We start from the raw sequence: 20,015 nt of genomic DNA, 5'->3' as shown, positions 1-20,015 counted from the left end.
ATTGTATATATCTGAGGGTGTGTGTGTGTGTGTGTGTGTGTGTGTGTGTGTGTGTGTGTGTGTGTGTGTGAAATTCACCAATGAAGGTGCAGACCTCTATCTAAGGGTCCAGTCCAGTTTTATGCAAGGGTCTCCCATCTGCATGTATACCAAGTTTTGTCTTCTGATTATGTGTCTTATCCCCTTTAAAACTCACACTCTAGGCCACTGGGGGAATGACACAAGTCCCAAGGGCAAATGCTGCAGCAAGGCTTACTTATCTCTCTGCATTTGCTTTTTTTATTTTATTTTCGGCCTTCTAAGATCTGTATTACCTCCTAGCCAACTGGACCGGGCATTTAAGAACTCAAGTCCCACATTTTATCTAGCATCTTATGTGTTGTTATGAGTTCTATACAGATATCTAGTCTTGTCATGTTCTTGTTATTGGAAGTCCAGGAATCACTTCCAAAATTTAATTAAGAATTCTAAATATGATTCGTAATTTACAAACATTTGCTTTTATGCTTTTAACATTATCATTTCCTCCTTTCTTGATGTTGATTTTGATGTTATTTTAGTAAGTGTTTAAAAATTGAATGCTTAGTTACCCTAATTACATTATTTTCTATTTAATAATGAAAGCTTTTAAGGGATTTGACTTTAGGTAAAGGGTCACATTTCCCCATTGCTCTTGATAAATATTGTTCTCACTTTTGCTATTTTCTAAATAGCAGGCAATTGTAATTTTTATTTCTTATCTGAACCAATCCTTATTTAATAGAATGCTTTTTAATTTCCAAGTGGTTTTCCCACATTGTTTTGATTACACTCTGTGATTAATTTCTAGCTTTAAAGCAATGTTGCTACAGAATATGGCCTCTAAAATTTCTACTATATAATTAAATTTTATAAACATCACATGAATGCTTACAAAGGTGTATTTTCTGTTTGATGTTAGCATAATTGTACATATACTTTCATTAATCTTATCATGCTGTTTAAATTATTAAATCTTCTGTGTCCTCTTTTTTTCCACTTTCTATTTTGTTAAAGGCTGAGAAAGAAAGGTATGTTAAAGTCTTTCACAAGAACTTTCATTTTATGAATTTCTAATTTAATATCTAAAAGTGTTTCTTCATATTTTGTCTTATTTTAGCCTTTTAAAATGAATTATTCTACCTTAACTCTTAAATCAGTATTTTATCAAATTAAAATGACCTTTTAAAAATTATTTTCACCTTGAATTCTACTTTTTCTGATATTATCATTATTCTTGGAGATTTTTTGTTTAAACTTGTTCAAATCTTCCTCTCTTTTCTTTTACTGAGATATAATTTACATATTCCATAATTTACCTGTTCAAAGTGTATAATTCAATAGTTTTATTATATGCACAGATTTGTGCAACCATTGCCACAATAAGTTTTTGAATATGTTCATTAACCCAAAAATGAAATCCTGTACCCATTAGCAGTCACTCCTCATATCCCTCCCCACCCTCTACCCCTGAGCCCTAGAAACCACTTGCCTACCATTTCTCTCTAAAAATTTGCCTGTTCTGAACATTTTGTATCAATTGAATCATGCAATATGTGCTCTCTTTTGCGACGGGCTGCTTTCACTTAGCACAATGTTTTCTCTTATGTTGTAGAATGTATCAGTAATTCATTCCTTTTAATTGCTGAGCAATATTTCATTATATGGATATAGCACATTTTATTTATCCCTTCATTAGTTGATGGACATTTTGGCCATTATGAATAGTGCTACCATGAACATTTGAGTACAAGTTTTTGTATGACAATATGATTTCATTTCTCTTGGGTCTTTATCTACGGGTCAAATTGTAATTCCATTTTTAACCATTTGAGAAATTTTAAAACTGTTTTCCAAAGAGGCTGTAACATTGTGCAATCATATCAGCAATGTATGAGACTTCCAGTTACTCTCTGGCTTTCTGATTATAGTCGTTCTGGTAAGTATGAAGTGGTATTTCATTGTGGCTTTGATTTGCAATTACCTGATGACTAATGATGCTAAGATTCTTTTCGTGTACTTAGTGACCATTTGTATAACTTCTTTGGAGTAATGCCTGTTCAGATCCTTTGGCCAATGGTTAATTGGGTTATTTGTCTGTTTATTATTGAGTTGTAAAGATTCCCTATATTTTCTAGATGTAATTCATTGTCACATATATGATTTGCAAATATTTTCTCCCATTCTGTGGGTTGTTGGTTCACTTTTTTTAAAATTTGATATTTCCTAGTTTTTAAATAATTTATTTATTTCAAATTGACAGATAAAATTGTATGTATTTAAAGTGTACATGACTTTTTGAATATATATGTGTGTGTATATATATATATATATATATATACACACACACATATATATATAGCAGAATGGATAAATCTACCTAATTAAAATATGCACTAACCATTTTGTGGCCCTGCATGAATGTAGGATCATTTTTCTATTTGTTTGAAGAATGTCATTGGTATTTTAATAGCGATTGCATTAAATTTGTAGGTTACTTTGGGTACTATATTTTAGCAATATTAATTCTTTTAATCCATGAACACAAAATGTCTTTTCATTTATTTGTGTCTTCAATGTTTTAAAGTTTTCAGAGTAAAAATCTTTTACCTCCTTGGCCAAATTTATTTCTAAATATTTTATCTTTATTATAGCTATTATAAGTGGGATTATTTTCTTGATTTTCTTTTCGAATAGTTTGCTGTTGATGCGTAGAAATCTTACTGATTTTTATATATTAATTTTGTATGCTGCACCTTTACTGAATTTATTTATTATTTCTAACAGTTTATTGGTGGAGTCTTAAGGGTTTTCTCTCTATAAGATCATGTCATCTGCAAATAGGGACAATTTAAGTTCTTCCTTTCCAATTTGAATGTCTTTTATTTCTTTCTCTTGCTTAATTGGTGTGGCTAGGACTTGCAATACTATGTTGAATAGAAGTGGTGAGAGTGGCCACCCTTGTCTTGTTCTGGATCTTAGAGGAAAAGCTTTCAGTTTTTCCCCATTGAGTATGATGTTAGCTGTAGCTTTGTCATATATAGTCTTTATTGTGATAAGGTACCTACCATCTATTCCTAATTTGTTAAGACTTTTTATCATGAAAGGATGTTGAATTTTGTCAAGTGCTTTTTCTGCATGTACTGAAATAATAATGTTTTTTTCCCTTCATTCTGTTAATGTGGTGTATCACATTTATTGATTTGTGTATATTGAATGATACTTGCATCTTTGGGATGAATCCTGCTGGATCACAGCAAATAATCATTTTAATGTGCTGTTAAATTCAGTTAGCTAGCATTTTGTTAAGAATTTTTGCATCTGTGTTCATCAGGGATAATGACATGTACTTTTCCCCTTTTTTGCAGTGTCCTTGTCTGGCTTTGGTATCAGGATAATGCTGGATTCATAAAATAAATTTGGAAGTATTCTCTCCTATTCAATTTTTTTGAAGAGTTTGAGAAGAATTGGTATTAATTCTTCTTTAAATGTTTGGTGGAATTCATCAGTAAAGCCATCAGGTCCTGGACATTTCTTTGGTGAGAGACTTTTTATTACTGATTCAGTGTCCTTACTTGTTATTGATCTGTTTAGATTTTCTATTTCTTCATAATTTAATCTTGGTAGGTTTTAAATGTCAAGGAATTTATTCATTTCTTCTAGGTTATTCAAGTTGTTGGCATATACTTGTTTACAATAGTCTCTTATGATCCTTTGTATTGCTGTAGGATCAGTTGTAATGTCTCCTTTTTTATTTCTGATTTTATGTATTTGAGTCTTTTCTCTTTTTTCCTAGTTACTCTAGTTTATTGGTCCATTTCTTTTGCCTATAACAAAATATCTGGAACTGGGTGATTCATAAAGAAAATGGAATTTGTTGCTTAACAGTTTCTGAGGTTGGGAAGTCCAAAGTCCATCTGGTGGTGATGACAGTGATGCAGGGGTATCACATTGCAAGATGGTGGAAGCGGAGAGAGCAGAGAAAGAGACAGACTCTTCTCTTCTCTTAAAGCCCTCAGAACCACGTCCGTGACCACCATTATTAATCCTTTCACTATGGCATGGTCCTACAATCCAATCACCCCATCAAGGCCCGACCTTTCAATTACCATAATACGATTTCCCAACCTCTTAACAGTCACAGTGGGGGCCAAGTTTCTAATACGTAAAACTTGGGGAATGCAATTCAAGCTTCAGGGAGTTTTGGGGGGACATAATTCACTCCACTACAGGGTCCAAAACAAGTCCTATGTGCACTTCCTTCTCTTTTCTCCAATCAGTATCTCTTTCTGTTCTGTGCTGTCTGGGGTTGGAGAAGGGGTACCGAGAGTACTGTAAAACTGCTCTCACTACCCTCTTCCACACGTCTTTTTTTATTACTATGCAATAACCAGGTACTGTGATCTCCCTTCTGGTTTCCTTAGCCGTTGTGCAGGTATTTTTGTGCATGGATAGTTGTTCAACTGAAGTTTCTGTGGGGGACAATTGCTGGAAGGTCTTGTTCTGCCATCTTGCTTTGTCTTCACTGATCTAGGTTCATTTTCTTAATAATCTTTGTAGCACAAAAGTTTTCCATTTGAATGCATGACAGTTGCTTGTGCTTTTGGTGTCAGATCTAAAAACCATTGCCTAATCCAAGGTCATGAAAATGTATGGCTATGTTTTTTCTAAGAGTCTTATACTTTCAGCTCTTCCATTTCAGGTCTTTGATTCATTTGGAGTTAATTTTTTTTATATGGTGTAATGTAGAGGTTCAATATTACACTCAAACATTCTTTTTATTCTTAAATTGTTTTTGTCAATTTATTTTGGTATCTCTTGTATGTAGCAAATATTTAAAATTGGTTGTCTGGTTAGCACTTGGCGAGAGTACAGTCTTATAACCAGGTCATGGGTTCAGATCGCCATACTAGTCAGCCCCCTCTCCCCCCCCAAAAAAGAAAAAGAAGACCAGTATTGGAAAAAAGGTCCACAGACATGAGCATAAAACGAACTGGACAACCACCAAATAATAATAATAGTGATAGCAATAACAATAATAATAAATAAAATAATTTGACCCATATCAAAGTTTTTATTCCATATTTAGTCTATTTATGTTTGTTGCATCAATTGATATAGTGATTTATGCTGTCTGTTAAAGCCATCTTGATATTTTCTTTGCATTGTCTCCATTGCTATGTTGAAAATTTTTCCTTTTTCTTAATCATAATTTGGACTATAAACACAGCTTTTAGTTTTTTAAAGATAATATGTATATTCTTTATATTCAGTAGAAAATTGAACAGGAAATTGTATGTTGAATCCTCTCTATGTAATAAGAGGGATGAGCAGTATACTGTATATCCTATTTCATGCCATCACAATTGTGGTTATAGATTATTGTCATAAAATATGTTATTTAAATTATGCATTATGAATTATTTATTTCTCTATATACCTTAATCAATACTTTAAGAGATCTGCCATTAAAAAAAAAAAAAAACTTTGGTCTTAAAGTCAACCTTTATTGAGTTTTTGGTTGTTAATATTGCTCTCTTTCATTGACCTTTGCCTCTAAATGGATTATTTCACTTCTTGTTTGTTCTCTTTTAGTATATTGCTATTTTTCTAGCTCCTCCATTTGAAAGCTTATTCCACTGTTTTTAATTTTTCTTATTGTGTGATTACTGTATTTAAAGCTATAAAAATTCCTATAAGTATTGCTTAGCTGTGCACCACAGTATTAACCTATGGTGCATTCATTGTCACTCAGCTCAAAATATTTTATAATTTTCCCTGTGATTTCACCTTAGATCTATAGATTATTTGAAATTTATTTTCTAGATAAAAGAAGTTGATTAATAAGTTATTTTTATTATTAATATATACTTTTATTACATTAAGCTAAGATAATAAAATGAATAAAATGTGATTCTTGGCATGACTCAGACTTCCTATGTCATCTAATATATGTGTGACTTTTGCAAATGTCGCATGATGCTCAGAGACAGTATCTAATAATGTCTTTGTGTTGGGTGTATGCATATATTAGTTCAAGCTTAGTGATGATGTTATTTAAGATTTCTTCCAAATGTTCTGTGGCTGTTTATATGGATTATGATATTCAAATAAAGACATTGGGCATTTATGTATTTCCATGCTTCTGTCAGTTGTTGCTTTAAAATATTTTGAGTCTATATCTTTGGTAGACATATATTATCATTGTTATATTTCTTCCAGCTATTATTTATTTTACTGGCTTACAGTGCCTCTTTTTTTCCTTGTCTCTTCATCTTTTCCAATTTGGATGCCCTTTCTTTCTTTCTCTTGTCTGATTGCTCTGGCTAGTACTTCCAATACCACGATGAATAGGAGTGATGCTAATGAAAAGCTTTTAGCTTTTCCCTACTCAGGATGATATTGCCAGTGGGTTGGTCATAGATGGCTTTTATTGTGTTGATATATTTCCTTCTATACCTAGTTTTCTAGGAGTGTTTGTCATGAAGAGATGTTGAACTTTGTCAAATGCTTTTCCTTAATCTACTGAGGTAATCATATAGTTTTTGTCCTTGATTTGGTTGATGTGGTGTGTCACATTTATTGGCTTGCATATGTTGAACCATCCTTGCATCTCTGGGATGAATCTCCCTTGATCAAGGTGTATAAATTTTTGATGTGTTGCTATATTCTGATTGCTAATATTTTGTTGAGGATCTTTGTCTCTATGTTCATCAAAGATATTGGCCTGTAGTTTTCTTTTATTGTTGTATGTTTGCCTGGTTTTGGTATCAGGTTGATGCTGGCCTCAAAGGATGAGTTTGGGAGAATTTTCTTCTGTTTCAATTTTTTGGAATAGTCAGAAGAGAATTGGTATTAATTCTTCTTTAAAGGTTTGGTAGAATTCAGCATTCCTGGACTTTTTTTTGTTGGGAGACTGCTGCTTACTGCTTCAATCTCTTTGGTTATTATTTTCTGCTGAAGTTTTCTATTTCTTCTTAGTTCAGTCTTAGTAATTTGTATGTGCTCAGATATTTATCCATTTATTCCAGGTTTTCAAATTTGTTGGCATATAGTCATTTATATTAGTCTTTAATGATTCTTCGTATTTCTGTGTTATCAGTTGTAATGTTTCCTTTCATTTGTGATTTTTGTTTTTTGGGTCTCTTCTTTGTTTAGTGAGCCTAGCTAACAGTTTGTCTATTTTGCTTGTCTTCTCAAAAAAAAAAACACCAACTTTTTTCCCGTTAACCTTTTGTATTGTGTTTTTGGTGTCTATTTAATTTAGTTCTGCTCTGATCTTAATTATTTCTTTCCATCTACTAATTTGGTATTTGGATTGTTCTTGTTATTGTTTTCCTAGTTCTTTGTAGTGTAGTGTTAGGACATTTATTTGGAATCTTTCTATTCTTTTTTTTTTTTTTTTTTTGTCTTTTTTGTGACCAGCACTCAGCCAGTGAGTGCACCGGCCAGTCCTATATAGGATCCGAACCCGTGGCGGGAGCATTACCGTACTCCCAGCGCCGCACTCTCCTGAGTGCACCACGGGCTCGGCCCAGAATCTTTCTATTCTTTTGATGAGCATTTATTGCAATAAATTTTGCTCTTAGTACTGTTTTTGCTGTCTCACACAGATTTTGGTATGATGTGTCTTTATTTTCATTAGTTTCAAGAAACTTTTTGGCTTCCTGTTTAATTTCCTCTTCAACCATAGGTCTTTTAGGAGCATGTTTTTTAATTTCCATGTATTTGTATTGTTTCTGGAGTTTTGCTTGTTATTGATTTCTAGTTTTAGTCTGTTATGATCTGAAAAGGTACTAGAAATGATTTCAATTTTTAAAAATTTGTTGAGACTTGGTTTGTGACCTCACATGTGGTCTATCCTGTAGAATGTTCCATGTGCTGATGAGAAGAATGTATATTTTATAGTTATTGTATTAAATGTTCTGTAGACATCTGCCAGGTCCAATTGCTCTAGAGTGTACTTAAATTACTGTGTTTCTCTGTTGATTTGTTGCCTGGAGAATTTGTCCAATGCTGAGAGATGGGTTTTCAGGTCCCAAACTATTATCATATTGGTGTCTATTTCTTTCTTTAGGTCTAATAGTGTTTTCTTTATATATCTGAGTGCTCTGGTGTTGGGTGCATATATGTTTATGATTGTTATGTCTTTTTGCTGAACAGATTCCTTTATTATTAAATAATTACCTTCTTTGTCCTTTTTATGACTTTTAGTTTAAAGTTTATTTTATCCTGTCTTACTATAGCTATTCCGGCTCCTTTTTGGTTTCTCTTTATGTGGTATATCTTTTTCCATTCCTTCACTATTAGTCTGTGTGTGTATTTATGAGTGAAGTGAGTTTCTTGTAAACAGCATAGAGTTGAGGTCTAGCTTTTTAATCCAATCAGTCTGTTTCTTTTGAGTGGGAAATTTAATCAATTTATATTTAAGGTTGATATTGTAAGGCATTGTCTTACTCCTTACATTTGACTTCTTTTAATATGATTGATTTAAATATCTTTTGTTCCTTTCTTCTCTTTTCATTGTTTGTCTTCTATGTTCGTTGGCTTTTGAAGGTGGAGTGTTGTAGTTTCTTTCCCTTTTTCATTTGCACATCTACTCTACCAGTGAAATTTGTTCTTTCTCATGTATTCATGGTGGTGATTATCATTTTGGGGGTTCCATTTGCAGAACTCCTTTAAGTAATTCCTGTAGAGCTGATCATGTGGTGGTGAACTCCCACAGCTTTTGTTTGTCTGGAAAATACACTATTTTCCCTTCATTTCTGAAGGATAACATTGCTGAGTATAGTATTCTTGGTTGGCAGTTTTTTTCTTTTAGTACTTTGAATATATCATCCCAATCTCTTCTGGCCTATACAGTTTCTGTTGAGAAGTCTGCTGTTAGTCTGCTGTCACTCTCTTATAGGTGACTTGATGCTTTTCTTTTACTATTTTTAGGATTCTCCCTTTGTCTTTGAGTTTTTCCAGTTTGACTATAATGTGTCTCACAGAGGACCATTTTGGATTGAATCTGTTTGGGGCACTTTAAGCCTGTTGGAGCTGGAAATCTGTATCTCTACCAATACCTGGAAAATTTTCCACTGTTACTTAACTAAACATGTTTTTAATACTTCTTCTTTCCTCTTCCCCCTCTGGAACACCCATGATTTAAATGTTTGGGCATTTAAGGTGGTCTGCTAGCTCTCCTAGAGTTTCTTCATTTTTTAAACCCTTTTTTCTTTTTGTCTGCTTGGTTTATTTTGAAAACACTGTCTTTGAAATCAGGAATTAATTTTTTTGCTTGCTCTAGCCTGCTGATTATGTTCTCAGTTGTAGTTGAGTGAGTTTTTTAGTTACAGGAGTTCCATTACATTCTTTTTTATGGTATTTATCTCTTTGTAAATTTCCTCCTTCAAGTCCTGGATTGTTTTTCTCATTTTCTTGTGTTACCTAACTGAATCTTCTTGTACCTCACTGAGTTTCTTTAAGACTGTTATTCAGAAGTCCTTTTCAGACATTTCAAGAGTTTCCTGTTCTATGGCACCTGGTAATGTAGAATTATTGTATTCCTTTGGTGGTGTCACATTTCCTTGTTTTTTCATATTTCTAGTCTCTCTATGTTAATGTCTAGTCATGCTGTAGAGCAGTTGGTTCTTCTATTACTGTTTAGTCTTTCCAAATAAATGAAATGTGGCTCTGACTCAGTCTCTGGATTCAGCAGCCAATTTGCAGAAAACTCCCAGACAGAGGATCATGTTGAACTGCACCAAGAGTATCAGTCAGAAAATACAAACTATGGGAAACTGTACAGATTAAACAGCCCAAGTTCTTCAACTTGAAATGAAGAAAATGAAGGAGATGGAGGATTAAAAAAAATTTATTTTCTTAGCTATAAGTGCCAAAGGCTTCAAATTCCTCTAGTATTCTTGTTTATGTCTTCTGCCTTGACTTTGGGTTTCCCTAAATACTTCTCTTCGGAGAGAGCCTGTGTCTTGCAGCTCTTTCAACTGTGACCCACTGTTACTATAGAGATGTATTGGTGTGGTTGTAGGTGTGAGAAGGGGAGTGTCCTGTAATCTTCCAATTAGATCTTAGTTCTTTAGTGGGCCTGTGTCTGTGGCTGTAACTTCACAAGTGTTTCTTCTCATATGGCTTTCCCTGAGACAAGGCTCTGATAATGTCTTTTCCTCTGGAGTAAGCCTTTGTATGGAGAAGGCTCAGAATTATTTCAGAATAACTACCCTCCCTCTTCCCCTGCCAGAGCCAGTAGGGGATCTTCTTTGTATCTTCACCATGAGAAGAGATTCTTAAAGATAAAACCCATGAATGTGTCAGGTCTCCCTAAGACTGTGACCCCCCAAGAGGATCTCATTCTCATGGTAGCCTACACTCAGCCTCCAGAAATTCATCAGAATTACCAATTCATGTCTCCAGTGGCTTCTGCTCTAGGTAAGTAGGTCTTGACTGAGACTCTGGATTTGCCAGTCTCTTTAAGGTGGTGGTTTGCCTTAAAAATTCAGCTCTCTGATGGGTCCAAGAAAATTTGTTGATTCTTAGTTTATCCATCATTTTTGTTGCTGTTGTAAGGACAGGAGTGAGAAACTCTATATTTTAGAGCTGAAACTAGAAGTCCATTTACCTTTTTAAGATACCAAAGATTTACAGACTTATTTATGCTCATCGTTACTTATCTGGCCTCCCTTCATCCCCCCACATGATGCACACTAGAATGTAAGCCCCACAAGAGCAGAGATCATTGTTTGGTATCCAATAGATATCAAAGTCTTCCTTCTGAAAAAGGGAAGACCCTAGCACTCTCTGACCCTGCTCTGCTCCCTCCCATCTCTCGTGACTACCAAGCTATGAACCCCTACAATATTGATTTTATCAGGATATTTAGCACTGTGCTGTTGCAGATATGCTTTTCCTTTCATTATCTTTTTAGTCATTGTTTATTTAAATGACACTGACTTTTACTGAGTTGCTTACCATTAGCCTCATGTTTCTCTGGCTCCATTCCTGCCATATTTTTTCTTCCATGAGGATTTTCATAAAGGGACTTTTAAAGGTAAGCACTGTGAGGCATTAAATACCCAAGAGTATATTTTATATTAACTTTAAATTATAATTTAATGGAATGTAAAATATAAACTCAAAATTTTTATCATACAAAACTTAAAAATAGTCTGCCAGCATTGGGTACTAATGTTAAAAGCCTGATATAATAAATAGAAGAAACACATATCATTTCCTATATGCCAGGTATTATTCTAAATACTTAATGTGTATTAATTTGTTCACTGCTCATAAAGGTCCTCACTAGGGTGGGTGTTAAAGTTATTATTAGCAAGTTTTTATAGAAAAGGAAACCAAGACACAGAGAAGTTAAGTAACTTTCCCAATATGTTATTGATAATTGGTCCAGCTGGATTTGACCCAGATAGTCAGGGGCTAAAGTCTGACCGCTATACCACAAGCACAATTTTTATCTGTTTATACTTGATCTACTGATTCTCTCTATAAGCATTTATATTGTTCTTCATGTCTTTTAAGTGTTTCAATCTCACAAAAATATGTCTAGTTGAAGGTTTTGCTTTTCTATCATGTTTGATAGTCTATGATCTTCAATATTTGGTTTTAGTCTTTCTTTACTTTGAGAACATTCTTGCTCATTGTGATGGTTAATGTGTGTGTTAACTTGACTGAGCAATGGGGTGCCCCCAAATTTGATCTAACATTATTCTGGGTGTGACTGTCATGGTCTTTTAGGATGAGATTAACATTTAATCTGTAGGATGAGTAAAGCAGATGGACCTCCCAGGTGTGGTGGGCCTCAACCAATCAGGTGAAGGCTGAATTGAACAAAAAGTCTGACTCTTCCTTGAGTGAGAAGAAACTCCTGCTGTCTGATGGCCCTCAAACTGGAACATCTGGTTTTTTCCCTGTCTTCAGCCTCCAACTGAAGCATCAACTCTTCCTGTGTCTTAAGCCTTCTGGCTTTGGGGCTGGAACTATACCATCAGCTCTTCTGATTTTCCAGCTTGCTGACTGCAGACTTTGGGACTTGTCAGACTTCATAACTGGGTGAGGCAATTCTTTATAACAAATCTCTTTTTATAGATGTGAATATGGATATAGACAGACGCATCCTATTGGTTCTCTTTTTCTCCAAAATCTTGACTAATATTGTCAGAATCCCTCCAAATATTTCCACTCCTCTGTTTCATTTTAAATCTCATTTGGGACTTCTACTATCCATCTTGTATTAGTTAGAGATTGTTATATTAATGCTGATAAGAGTTCACCCCAAAATGCAGTGACATTTAATAATAAGCACATATTCTCACTCAAGTGTCCACAGATTGGCTGGAGTGGCTCTGCTTGGTGTCTTAGGTCTCAGTGTTGGTCATATCAGCTCTTTCCCATTTATCTCTTTTTGTTTCTCAGGTCAGAGGGGAGTGGCTTCCTACGACATGTTCCTTCTACAGTGATGTGGTGCAGAAGCACAAGAATGAAAACCCAAACAGGCAGGCACACCTGAAATACATTTTCTAGCATCCCATTGGGCAAAATAAAGTCAAAGTGTAGGGAAACAACTGCTACCATCTCAATGCCATGGCAGAGGTGTCGATTCACAGCGCTGCTGCAGGTGGCTACAGCATTGGGGCTAATGATTTCACCTACAGCCAGCCTTCTTGTTCACATATGTGAAATACACTCACCCTCACCCAAGACGCCCAAAAGTCTCATTCATTCTATCATCAGGCTTAAGGGTCAGGAAATTGTGTTCTCTATTATTGGAATTTGAGGAGAACCCATGGATAATACCCTGGTCCTCCTCTTATGAATATGAAATCAATTGAAAAATTGTACAAGGAATCATAAATATTAGCTTTATTCTAAGCACAGGTGCATTAGGAATACGGCTTTGACCTAAGCTTTTTGTGGAGTTTACTTTAAAAAAAAGGCCCCCCTTGCTGAGGAGGAGTCACAGCCTGTCCCACAGAGTTTACCACTGAGGGGGAAGCTGACTAGGGAGAAATGCTCTGCAATCTGGTAGGTCTGAAGAAGACAGAGAGGCCAGGACTACGCTTGACATGCTCTAGCTCAGTGGTTCTCAAAGTGTGGTTTCTGGACTAGCAATAGCATTAAGAACCATCTGGGATCTTATGAAAAGTAAAAATTTTGAGGCCCTACCTCAGAACTATTAAAACAGAATCTCAAGGGGTGAGGCCCAGCAGTCTGTCTTTTAACAAGCTTTCTGGGTGATTCTGACACATGCCAGCATTTGAGAAACACTATTCTAGTTCAGGGGTTCTCAACCTTGGCTGCACACTGGATCACCTGGGAACATTTAAAAGCATTTTCCACTATCCTATGAGATGTTTGGGTCCAGCCAGATATATGTTCCTTTGCAGATATCTGGTTTCTTTGCTCCCCATGTAGACAGTTAGGCTTATCATTACTGATATCCAGTGAAGAACGCCGGAACATGCTCCAGTTAGTCCTTCATGTCCTAAGTCTAGTGGGGACAGTGATGGTGGATGGAAAAGGGTCTGGGTTTAGCATCAGATGACCTGGGTTCTTTTCTCCTCACTGCCAATGTGACCTTGTGCAATTCACCTAAATTTTGTGCCTTGATTTCCTCTTCAGTAAAATCTCAACTTTGTACTTTCTCGGGTATTTGGGAATATCAAATGTGAGACAATATAAGGAAAGTGCTTTGTCAACTAAAAAGTGTTTAGGCTTGTGTATAAGCAGTTATTCTCTCTTATGCAATGGATTTAACTGATCAGCAGCTTCTGTTCATGCCCAGGAGACTCAACCATGGAGACACGGCTCCACAGATCATTAAAGGTTCCCAGGGAGTTATCTGTTTCTTCTCCTAATTTGAAAGTAGCCCCAGGATATCTTCTGCCCACCAGGCCAGGATTCACCTTTCACCTTATTACAGAATTCTCACTGGGGCTTTTAATTACTCCACCTCCTTTCATCTCTGCTAGCATCTTTAGCTTTGTCTCTGCCTGGTTATTTCTGCTGGATTGGGTACCCAGCTGCAGGCTCAAGTCCTCTGTGTGGCTTCATGCAGAACTCTCTTGCCTTAACCATTTTGTATGAGTAGATATCAGGGGAGGAACTGAGGGTGTGTTGTTTTTCAGAACCAACCCATCCCCTACATGAATGCAGGGACATCTGCACCAGCACACAGCCCAAAGAGTATTTGTGGACAAGGATGATTCTAGAGGACCTTCTCATAGTGAAAGGGATATTTCATGGAGCATGTGCACATGATGTGACTAGCAAGGCCCATAGCTGATAAGTGTGCAGCCAAGAATTGAGCTCAGGTATCTGACCCGCCGAGGTCATGGTACCCTACATTTCACATCTTCCTCTGAAGTTACTCTCCAGGCCTAGAATTTGGGGTAGAGACTGGGATCTACATGTCCTCCATCTGGTGCCTTTGACAGTGGGCAGAGCCGGGATGAACAGTGCTTCTGCCCGTGGGGCTGGTTGTTGTTGCTCCTCACGGAATTGCTGTGCAGATGAGCTGTAATATATGCTCTGTGGGGACAGATGGGGGAAAGCAGGAGACTGGTAAGGAAAGAGGTCAAGAATGTGTAAGAAATTCCCATCTGAAGGATTGTTGAAAAATATTTACAGTAAATCTCTCTTTCTGAGACATACATATCACTGAGATATATATATATATGTACATATGTGAATATGGATATATGTGTATAAATACATATTCATAGTAGTTATGTTATCTCTATATTTACATATATGTATATATATATAGAAAGAACATCCCTGACATAAATAATATCAACTGTATATGTGTATATATGCAGTCAATTCTTATTATTTTTAATAATTATGTTTTCTCTATATATATACGCACATATATTTGCATATATGTTATATATATAGTGTATGTATACAATCAATCCTCATTATTTGCAGTAGTTATGCTCTATAAAGTCATTGTGATCACAGTTAGCAAACACCGAACCATTTCTCCTAAGGGAAATACAGGGTTAGGTTCCTGCAAACCTCTGGTCACAAGATTTTCATTAACCAATTAGCACGTAAATTTGTTTTGTGTATGTATTTTTTAAAGACACCTTGCTTAATATACATTGTTGACATAGAATTTATGGCCAACATACTATAACTAATGTCTAAATGAAGCTTATCGAACACACCTATTTTCTCCATAAGGTATGTTGCAGCCTTCTTGTGCTTAGAGACACCAGACAGCACTGCAGCACTTCTCTTGTGGGCCATTTTAAACAGTGAGATCACCAACAAAAAGTACAAGAATGTGAAAAACATGTCACTAAATAGATCACAGAAAAGGCACTTCTTTACAGTATGAGAGCTGAAACAAGAAGACAGAGTGTTGCTCTGTTCACCCTCAGGTGGGAACGTGCACTGCAGAAGATTCATATTGTTTAGCCCTCTGTGCATGTCTGCAAATGACTGTGAAAGTGCTTTTAGTCTTGGTTATTTGGGGTTAACAATAAAGTTTTAGCAAGTAGGCAAATTTTCAAATATGAAATCCATGAATAGTGAGTATTGACTCATTTTATATACATAAACATATGCATATCTTGTGGTACATATGTATTTATATATATTTTAAATAGATATTATATTAGGGTATTTTTGTTACCAGTAACTGAACCTAGGAAGGCAAAAAGCAGTATCTGTTGCAAGGGTATTATGGTATCGATTGAAGTACAAATTAGCAAGTGCTGTAGAGATGCAGCTGAACTGGACACAAGGAAGGACTTGGGGACCACCAGGATTCCTGTTTTGTTTTGTTGTTTTTTTTTTTAAAGATGACCAGTAAGGGGATCTTAACCCTTGACTTGGTGTTGTCAGCACCACACTCTCCCAAGTGAGCTACAGGCAGGCCCTCAGGATTCCCTTTGCCTTGGTCTCTTGTCTCTGCTTCAGACCATCCAATGCACACTGCTTTTTTTTTAGCGGCATGGGACATGGCCACTAAAGGGTTCTGAAATTTGCACCTTGTTGCTCCTATTGTCAGAGTCTCTCTTTTGGGTGTTTCACCCATGGACCAATCGATTGGGAGGAGGGAACTGATGGGAGATTTGATGTTATGATTGGTTGACTTGGACTTGATGTAATCAGGGAGATGGTGTTTGTAAGAAGATAGCAGTACCCATTTGAACACCATGGTTGGAATTGCAGGAGAAGCTCCTGGAAAAGAAAGTACTGTTCCCAGTGAAAGGGAGGGTTCTGGCAAGACCTAATAATTTGTGTCCATTTCAGGCACACAAAAAAAATACTTTCAAAAAAGCTGTATACTTGAGGCAGAGGGGATGACAAGACTCCTGTAACAAATATGTAAAGGGTAGAGAGATGTAATATTTAGCTGAGCAGATTACAGGCAGCATCATGCAGGAGGTAGCACCAGGCTTCTCCTTGGTTGACAAGCAGGATATGAGCATATCATAAGGTGAAGGCAGCCCCTCATCTTTCAGATGGGAAGCTTGATATCTTGGAGGTGCAGCATGCAGCGAGACAAGTCAGTTTCCGGGATTTGAATCCCATATTTGCAGCCCATTAGCTATGTACCCTTAAGTGAGTTTGTTTACTAGTCTGAGATTAATTTTTACTCCTTGTAAATGGAAGAGGAAAAATGCAGCTCTCATGGTGATGTTAAAAAGATGAAGTAAAATTATGCATATAGGGATCTGGCAGAGTAAGCATTTAGTCATTCTGGTTCCCTTCTGTTGCCAGGGTTCACCCAGCAAGTTAGTGGCAGGTAGGTGATGTGAACCAGGACTCCTGACTTGGAGGCCAATACCTGTTCCACTATAGTACATTGGCTCTCTTAACTATCATTCTCTTAAAATCTCCCGCTTCCAGCTGTTCTAATCTGCTTTTACGGCACACTGTGACTCCCACTGGCCTTCCAGGTGTAATCGCCCAGAAGGGCACATGAGGTCCTTCCCTCGCTCCTGTCTTTTCTCACTTTAGACACATTAGTGGTGGAGTTGGAAATAATGGAAGCACTGACCTTTTAGGACTGCATAATTCATTACAGGCTGGTGCCATTAACACCTTTACCAATCAATGCAGGACTGAGCGAGAACTCTTGGCACCAGATGTCCTGTCTCTCTTGAACAAAGGTGATTACTTTGAAAAAAATGATCAGGACTCTGACAACAGTCACCTATAAGGGAGACCTGTCCACTGAGGCTGATTTGGCATTACACTAACAGCCAGATGAAAGGTGGGCCAGATGCCAAACTGTGAAATGAGTGCTTGTATGAGATGCATAACCTCACGGGGCCTCATGGTCATTGTTATTACACCAACAAAAGGAGCAACATGAAATAAAAACAAAAACAAAGAAGTAACAAGCTTAGATAAGCTTTACTGAGAGCTCTTGTGAGTGTCAAAGACTAAGTACTTTCCATCTATTGCCTCATTTAATCTTCCTGGTAACTCTATGAGGTGAGTGATCCTGTGATCTATCATCCCCACTGCACAGGTGAGGAAGATGCAGTCCAGAGAGGTGCCCAATCTGTACAATAGGTCAGGAGAGGACAGTTGCACTCATGACAGGTGTGCAGAAGGGTCTTAATTCCTGTTTGGGGATAACGTGATAGTGCTGGTTTCATGGTTAAGTCCAGAAAGGAAGCCAGATTTTCCTTCCCACCCCTAACATTAAAAAGAGGGGATATTTGTTAGCTGATTTCTAGGGATGTCCCTTGTGTTCCATCAAGATATCCTGTGTTTGCTCTCTTGCTTTAGCCAATATCTGCTCAGAGGTTAGAAGACGGAAGTAGTTGTCATTGTTGAGGGTTGTTGGGGTAAATACAAAATTTCCCTTTTCCCATGTCTGTGTTCTGAACCAACTAAGAGAGAAAAAGGAATCCAGGGAATGGAGAGCAAGATATGTCACTGTTGTTAAAGCTGAATCAGGTAACATGGTGTGGATTAGTTGCAACCATGGGTTTCCTGATACTGAATTTCAGAATGTGACAGTTGTCCACCTAGACACATGCAGAATTGAGAAAGATCTCACCAACAGGAGAAGGGACTTTACAGATAAACTTTCCACATGATTGAGAGTAGGCCAGTCCCAAAGAGATAGCAGGGCTGGAAGAGGCTGAGCTCCACACACCTAGTTCCTCTTCTTAAACTCACTATTAAAGCATGCACTGCCCCAGCACCCAGAGGAGGAGGGAGTTAGGGCGTCAGCAAGAGGCAGGGAAATTGCACTAGGGGTTGTTAATTCATATGCGAAGAAACATTAGATTATGGGAATAAGACTTCCTCTCTAACAACTCTAAAGTGCAAAGGGTTGAGAGGGGAGTTGCTGTGTGTGTGAGTGTGTATGTGTGTACTTACACCTGGCACATCTGAATCTGTACCTATGTAAATATTAATTCAGTAATACTGACACAATCCAAGCAGTGATTTTATAATATTTTATCTTGACAATTTACAGAAATTGTAATATCATCCTCAAAATTATCTTTAAAAAACAAAAGCTCTTACAACTAAGTATATGGTTGAGTCATTTGGAAGACCGAAATCTCTTCAGTGATTTAACATTCCTGCTTTTGTTTGGGGGATTTTACTTTCAAGATTTAGCATCAGTCTGCTTTCAGTTTAGTTAATGTCTACATAAGCCAGCTAATGTTGACATCTCTAAGAGTCTGACTTAGGCCTTTGTATTTTTGGCAGAAGTCTCTTGGAAAGACCAGTGGGATCCATAAGAACTATCAGGTTTAGAAAAATCACAGTTAAACCAAAAAATGGAATAGATTGAGTTATAGGATGATGATTGGAAAGGGAAAAAGACTATTCTCGTTTTCCCAACCTCTTTACCCTCTGACCCTGTACCTCTAGAAAGAAGGATATTTTGTCCCTATTTTTCTTTAAGTTTCATCTTCCTGCTGCCCTTGTTGTAAAAGGCAGAACTTTGCCTCCTGTTTGTCTGCTCAATATATGCCTCTTAGAAGCTGTGTCAAGAGGGAGATTGTTATCCATTTTCCATTTCTAGAAGTGATGACTTTACTGCAAAGCTAACATTGCATTACTATGGATTTTTTTTTTTTTACTTAATTAAAATTAATGAGGTTTTTAGCTGACTCCATCCTGCTAAGTATCTTTCCTAAGATGCTGGAAGTGCTATCCTGTATATTTTGTTATTATCTTTCATTCCAAAGGGTAGGAGGCAGATGAAACTTGAACCCATCTGTCTGGAGTTTTGCTCACATATCTCCCTATCAATGCATGGTGATGTGGAAAAGGTACCAGCTTAGAAATTAGGTAGAACTGGGTTTGAATTCCAGCTTCACTATAACACTGTTACTTGGAAAACAGTTTCTAGACTCTGTGAACCTCAATTTCCTCAACAATAAAAGGCATGTAATGACACTAGTATGTTTTAAAGTGACAAATTTCTAAAAGAAAAATAAAAACAAAATAAACAGAGATTTGAAGGCTAAGTCATTGAGCATAAAAGAGAAAAAGAAACCTTGCAGTATTTGGTTAAATATTTATGCTGGCTTGAACTGGATTTTATTAAAAATATTGTTGAGAAGAACATGACAATGTTAATGTATTCATTTTTCATTTTACAGATATTGATTGTACATCTCTGTTTATGAAGCTGTGTGTTAGTGACACAATTTGAGTTCTAAGAGGAGCTCAGAGTTTCCCATGCCTCGTTTTACTGCAAAGGAGAGTTCTTTATCAAAGACACAGTCTTGAGCTTTGACCTTGAGGGGTGGGGTGGGGCTGAGTGTGTAGAATTTGGGGAGGGGAAAAATCAGCTTCTTATTGCACCTGGGTACCTTTTTCTTAGGGGATGTCTTCTTTCAAATTTGAGAATTTCATGATGCTCATACCTTGTTCTGTCCTGGACTTCTCTCTCATCTGGATTTTTCTCTTTTTTTCTTTCTCATGTGTCTGGCTTGATAAGACAGGTCAAAGGATGCCTTTTCTTGGGAGAACCCCTCACCCTG

Source organism: Cynocephalus volans, chromosome 12 (genome assembly GCF_027409185.1).
Source record: "Cynocephalus volans isolate mCynVol1 chromosome 12, mCynVol1.pri, whole genome shotgun sequence".
Lineage (NCBI taxonomy): Eukaryota > Metazoa > Chordata > Mammalia > Dermoptera > Cynocephalidae > Cynocephalus > Cynocephalus volans.
The sequence above is the reverse complement of the archived record's forward strand: the minus strand, read 5'-3'. Positions refer to the sequence as shown.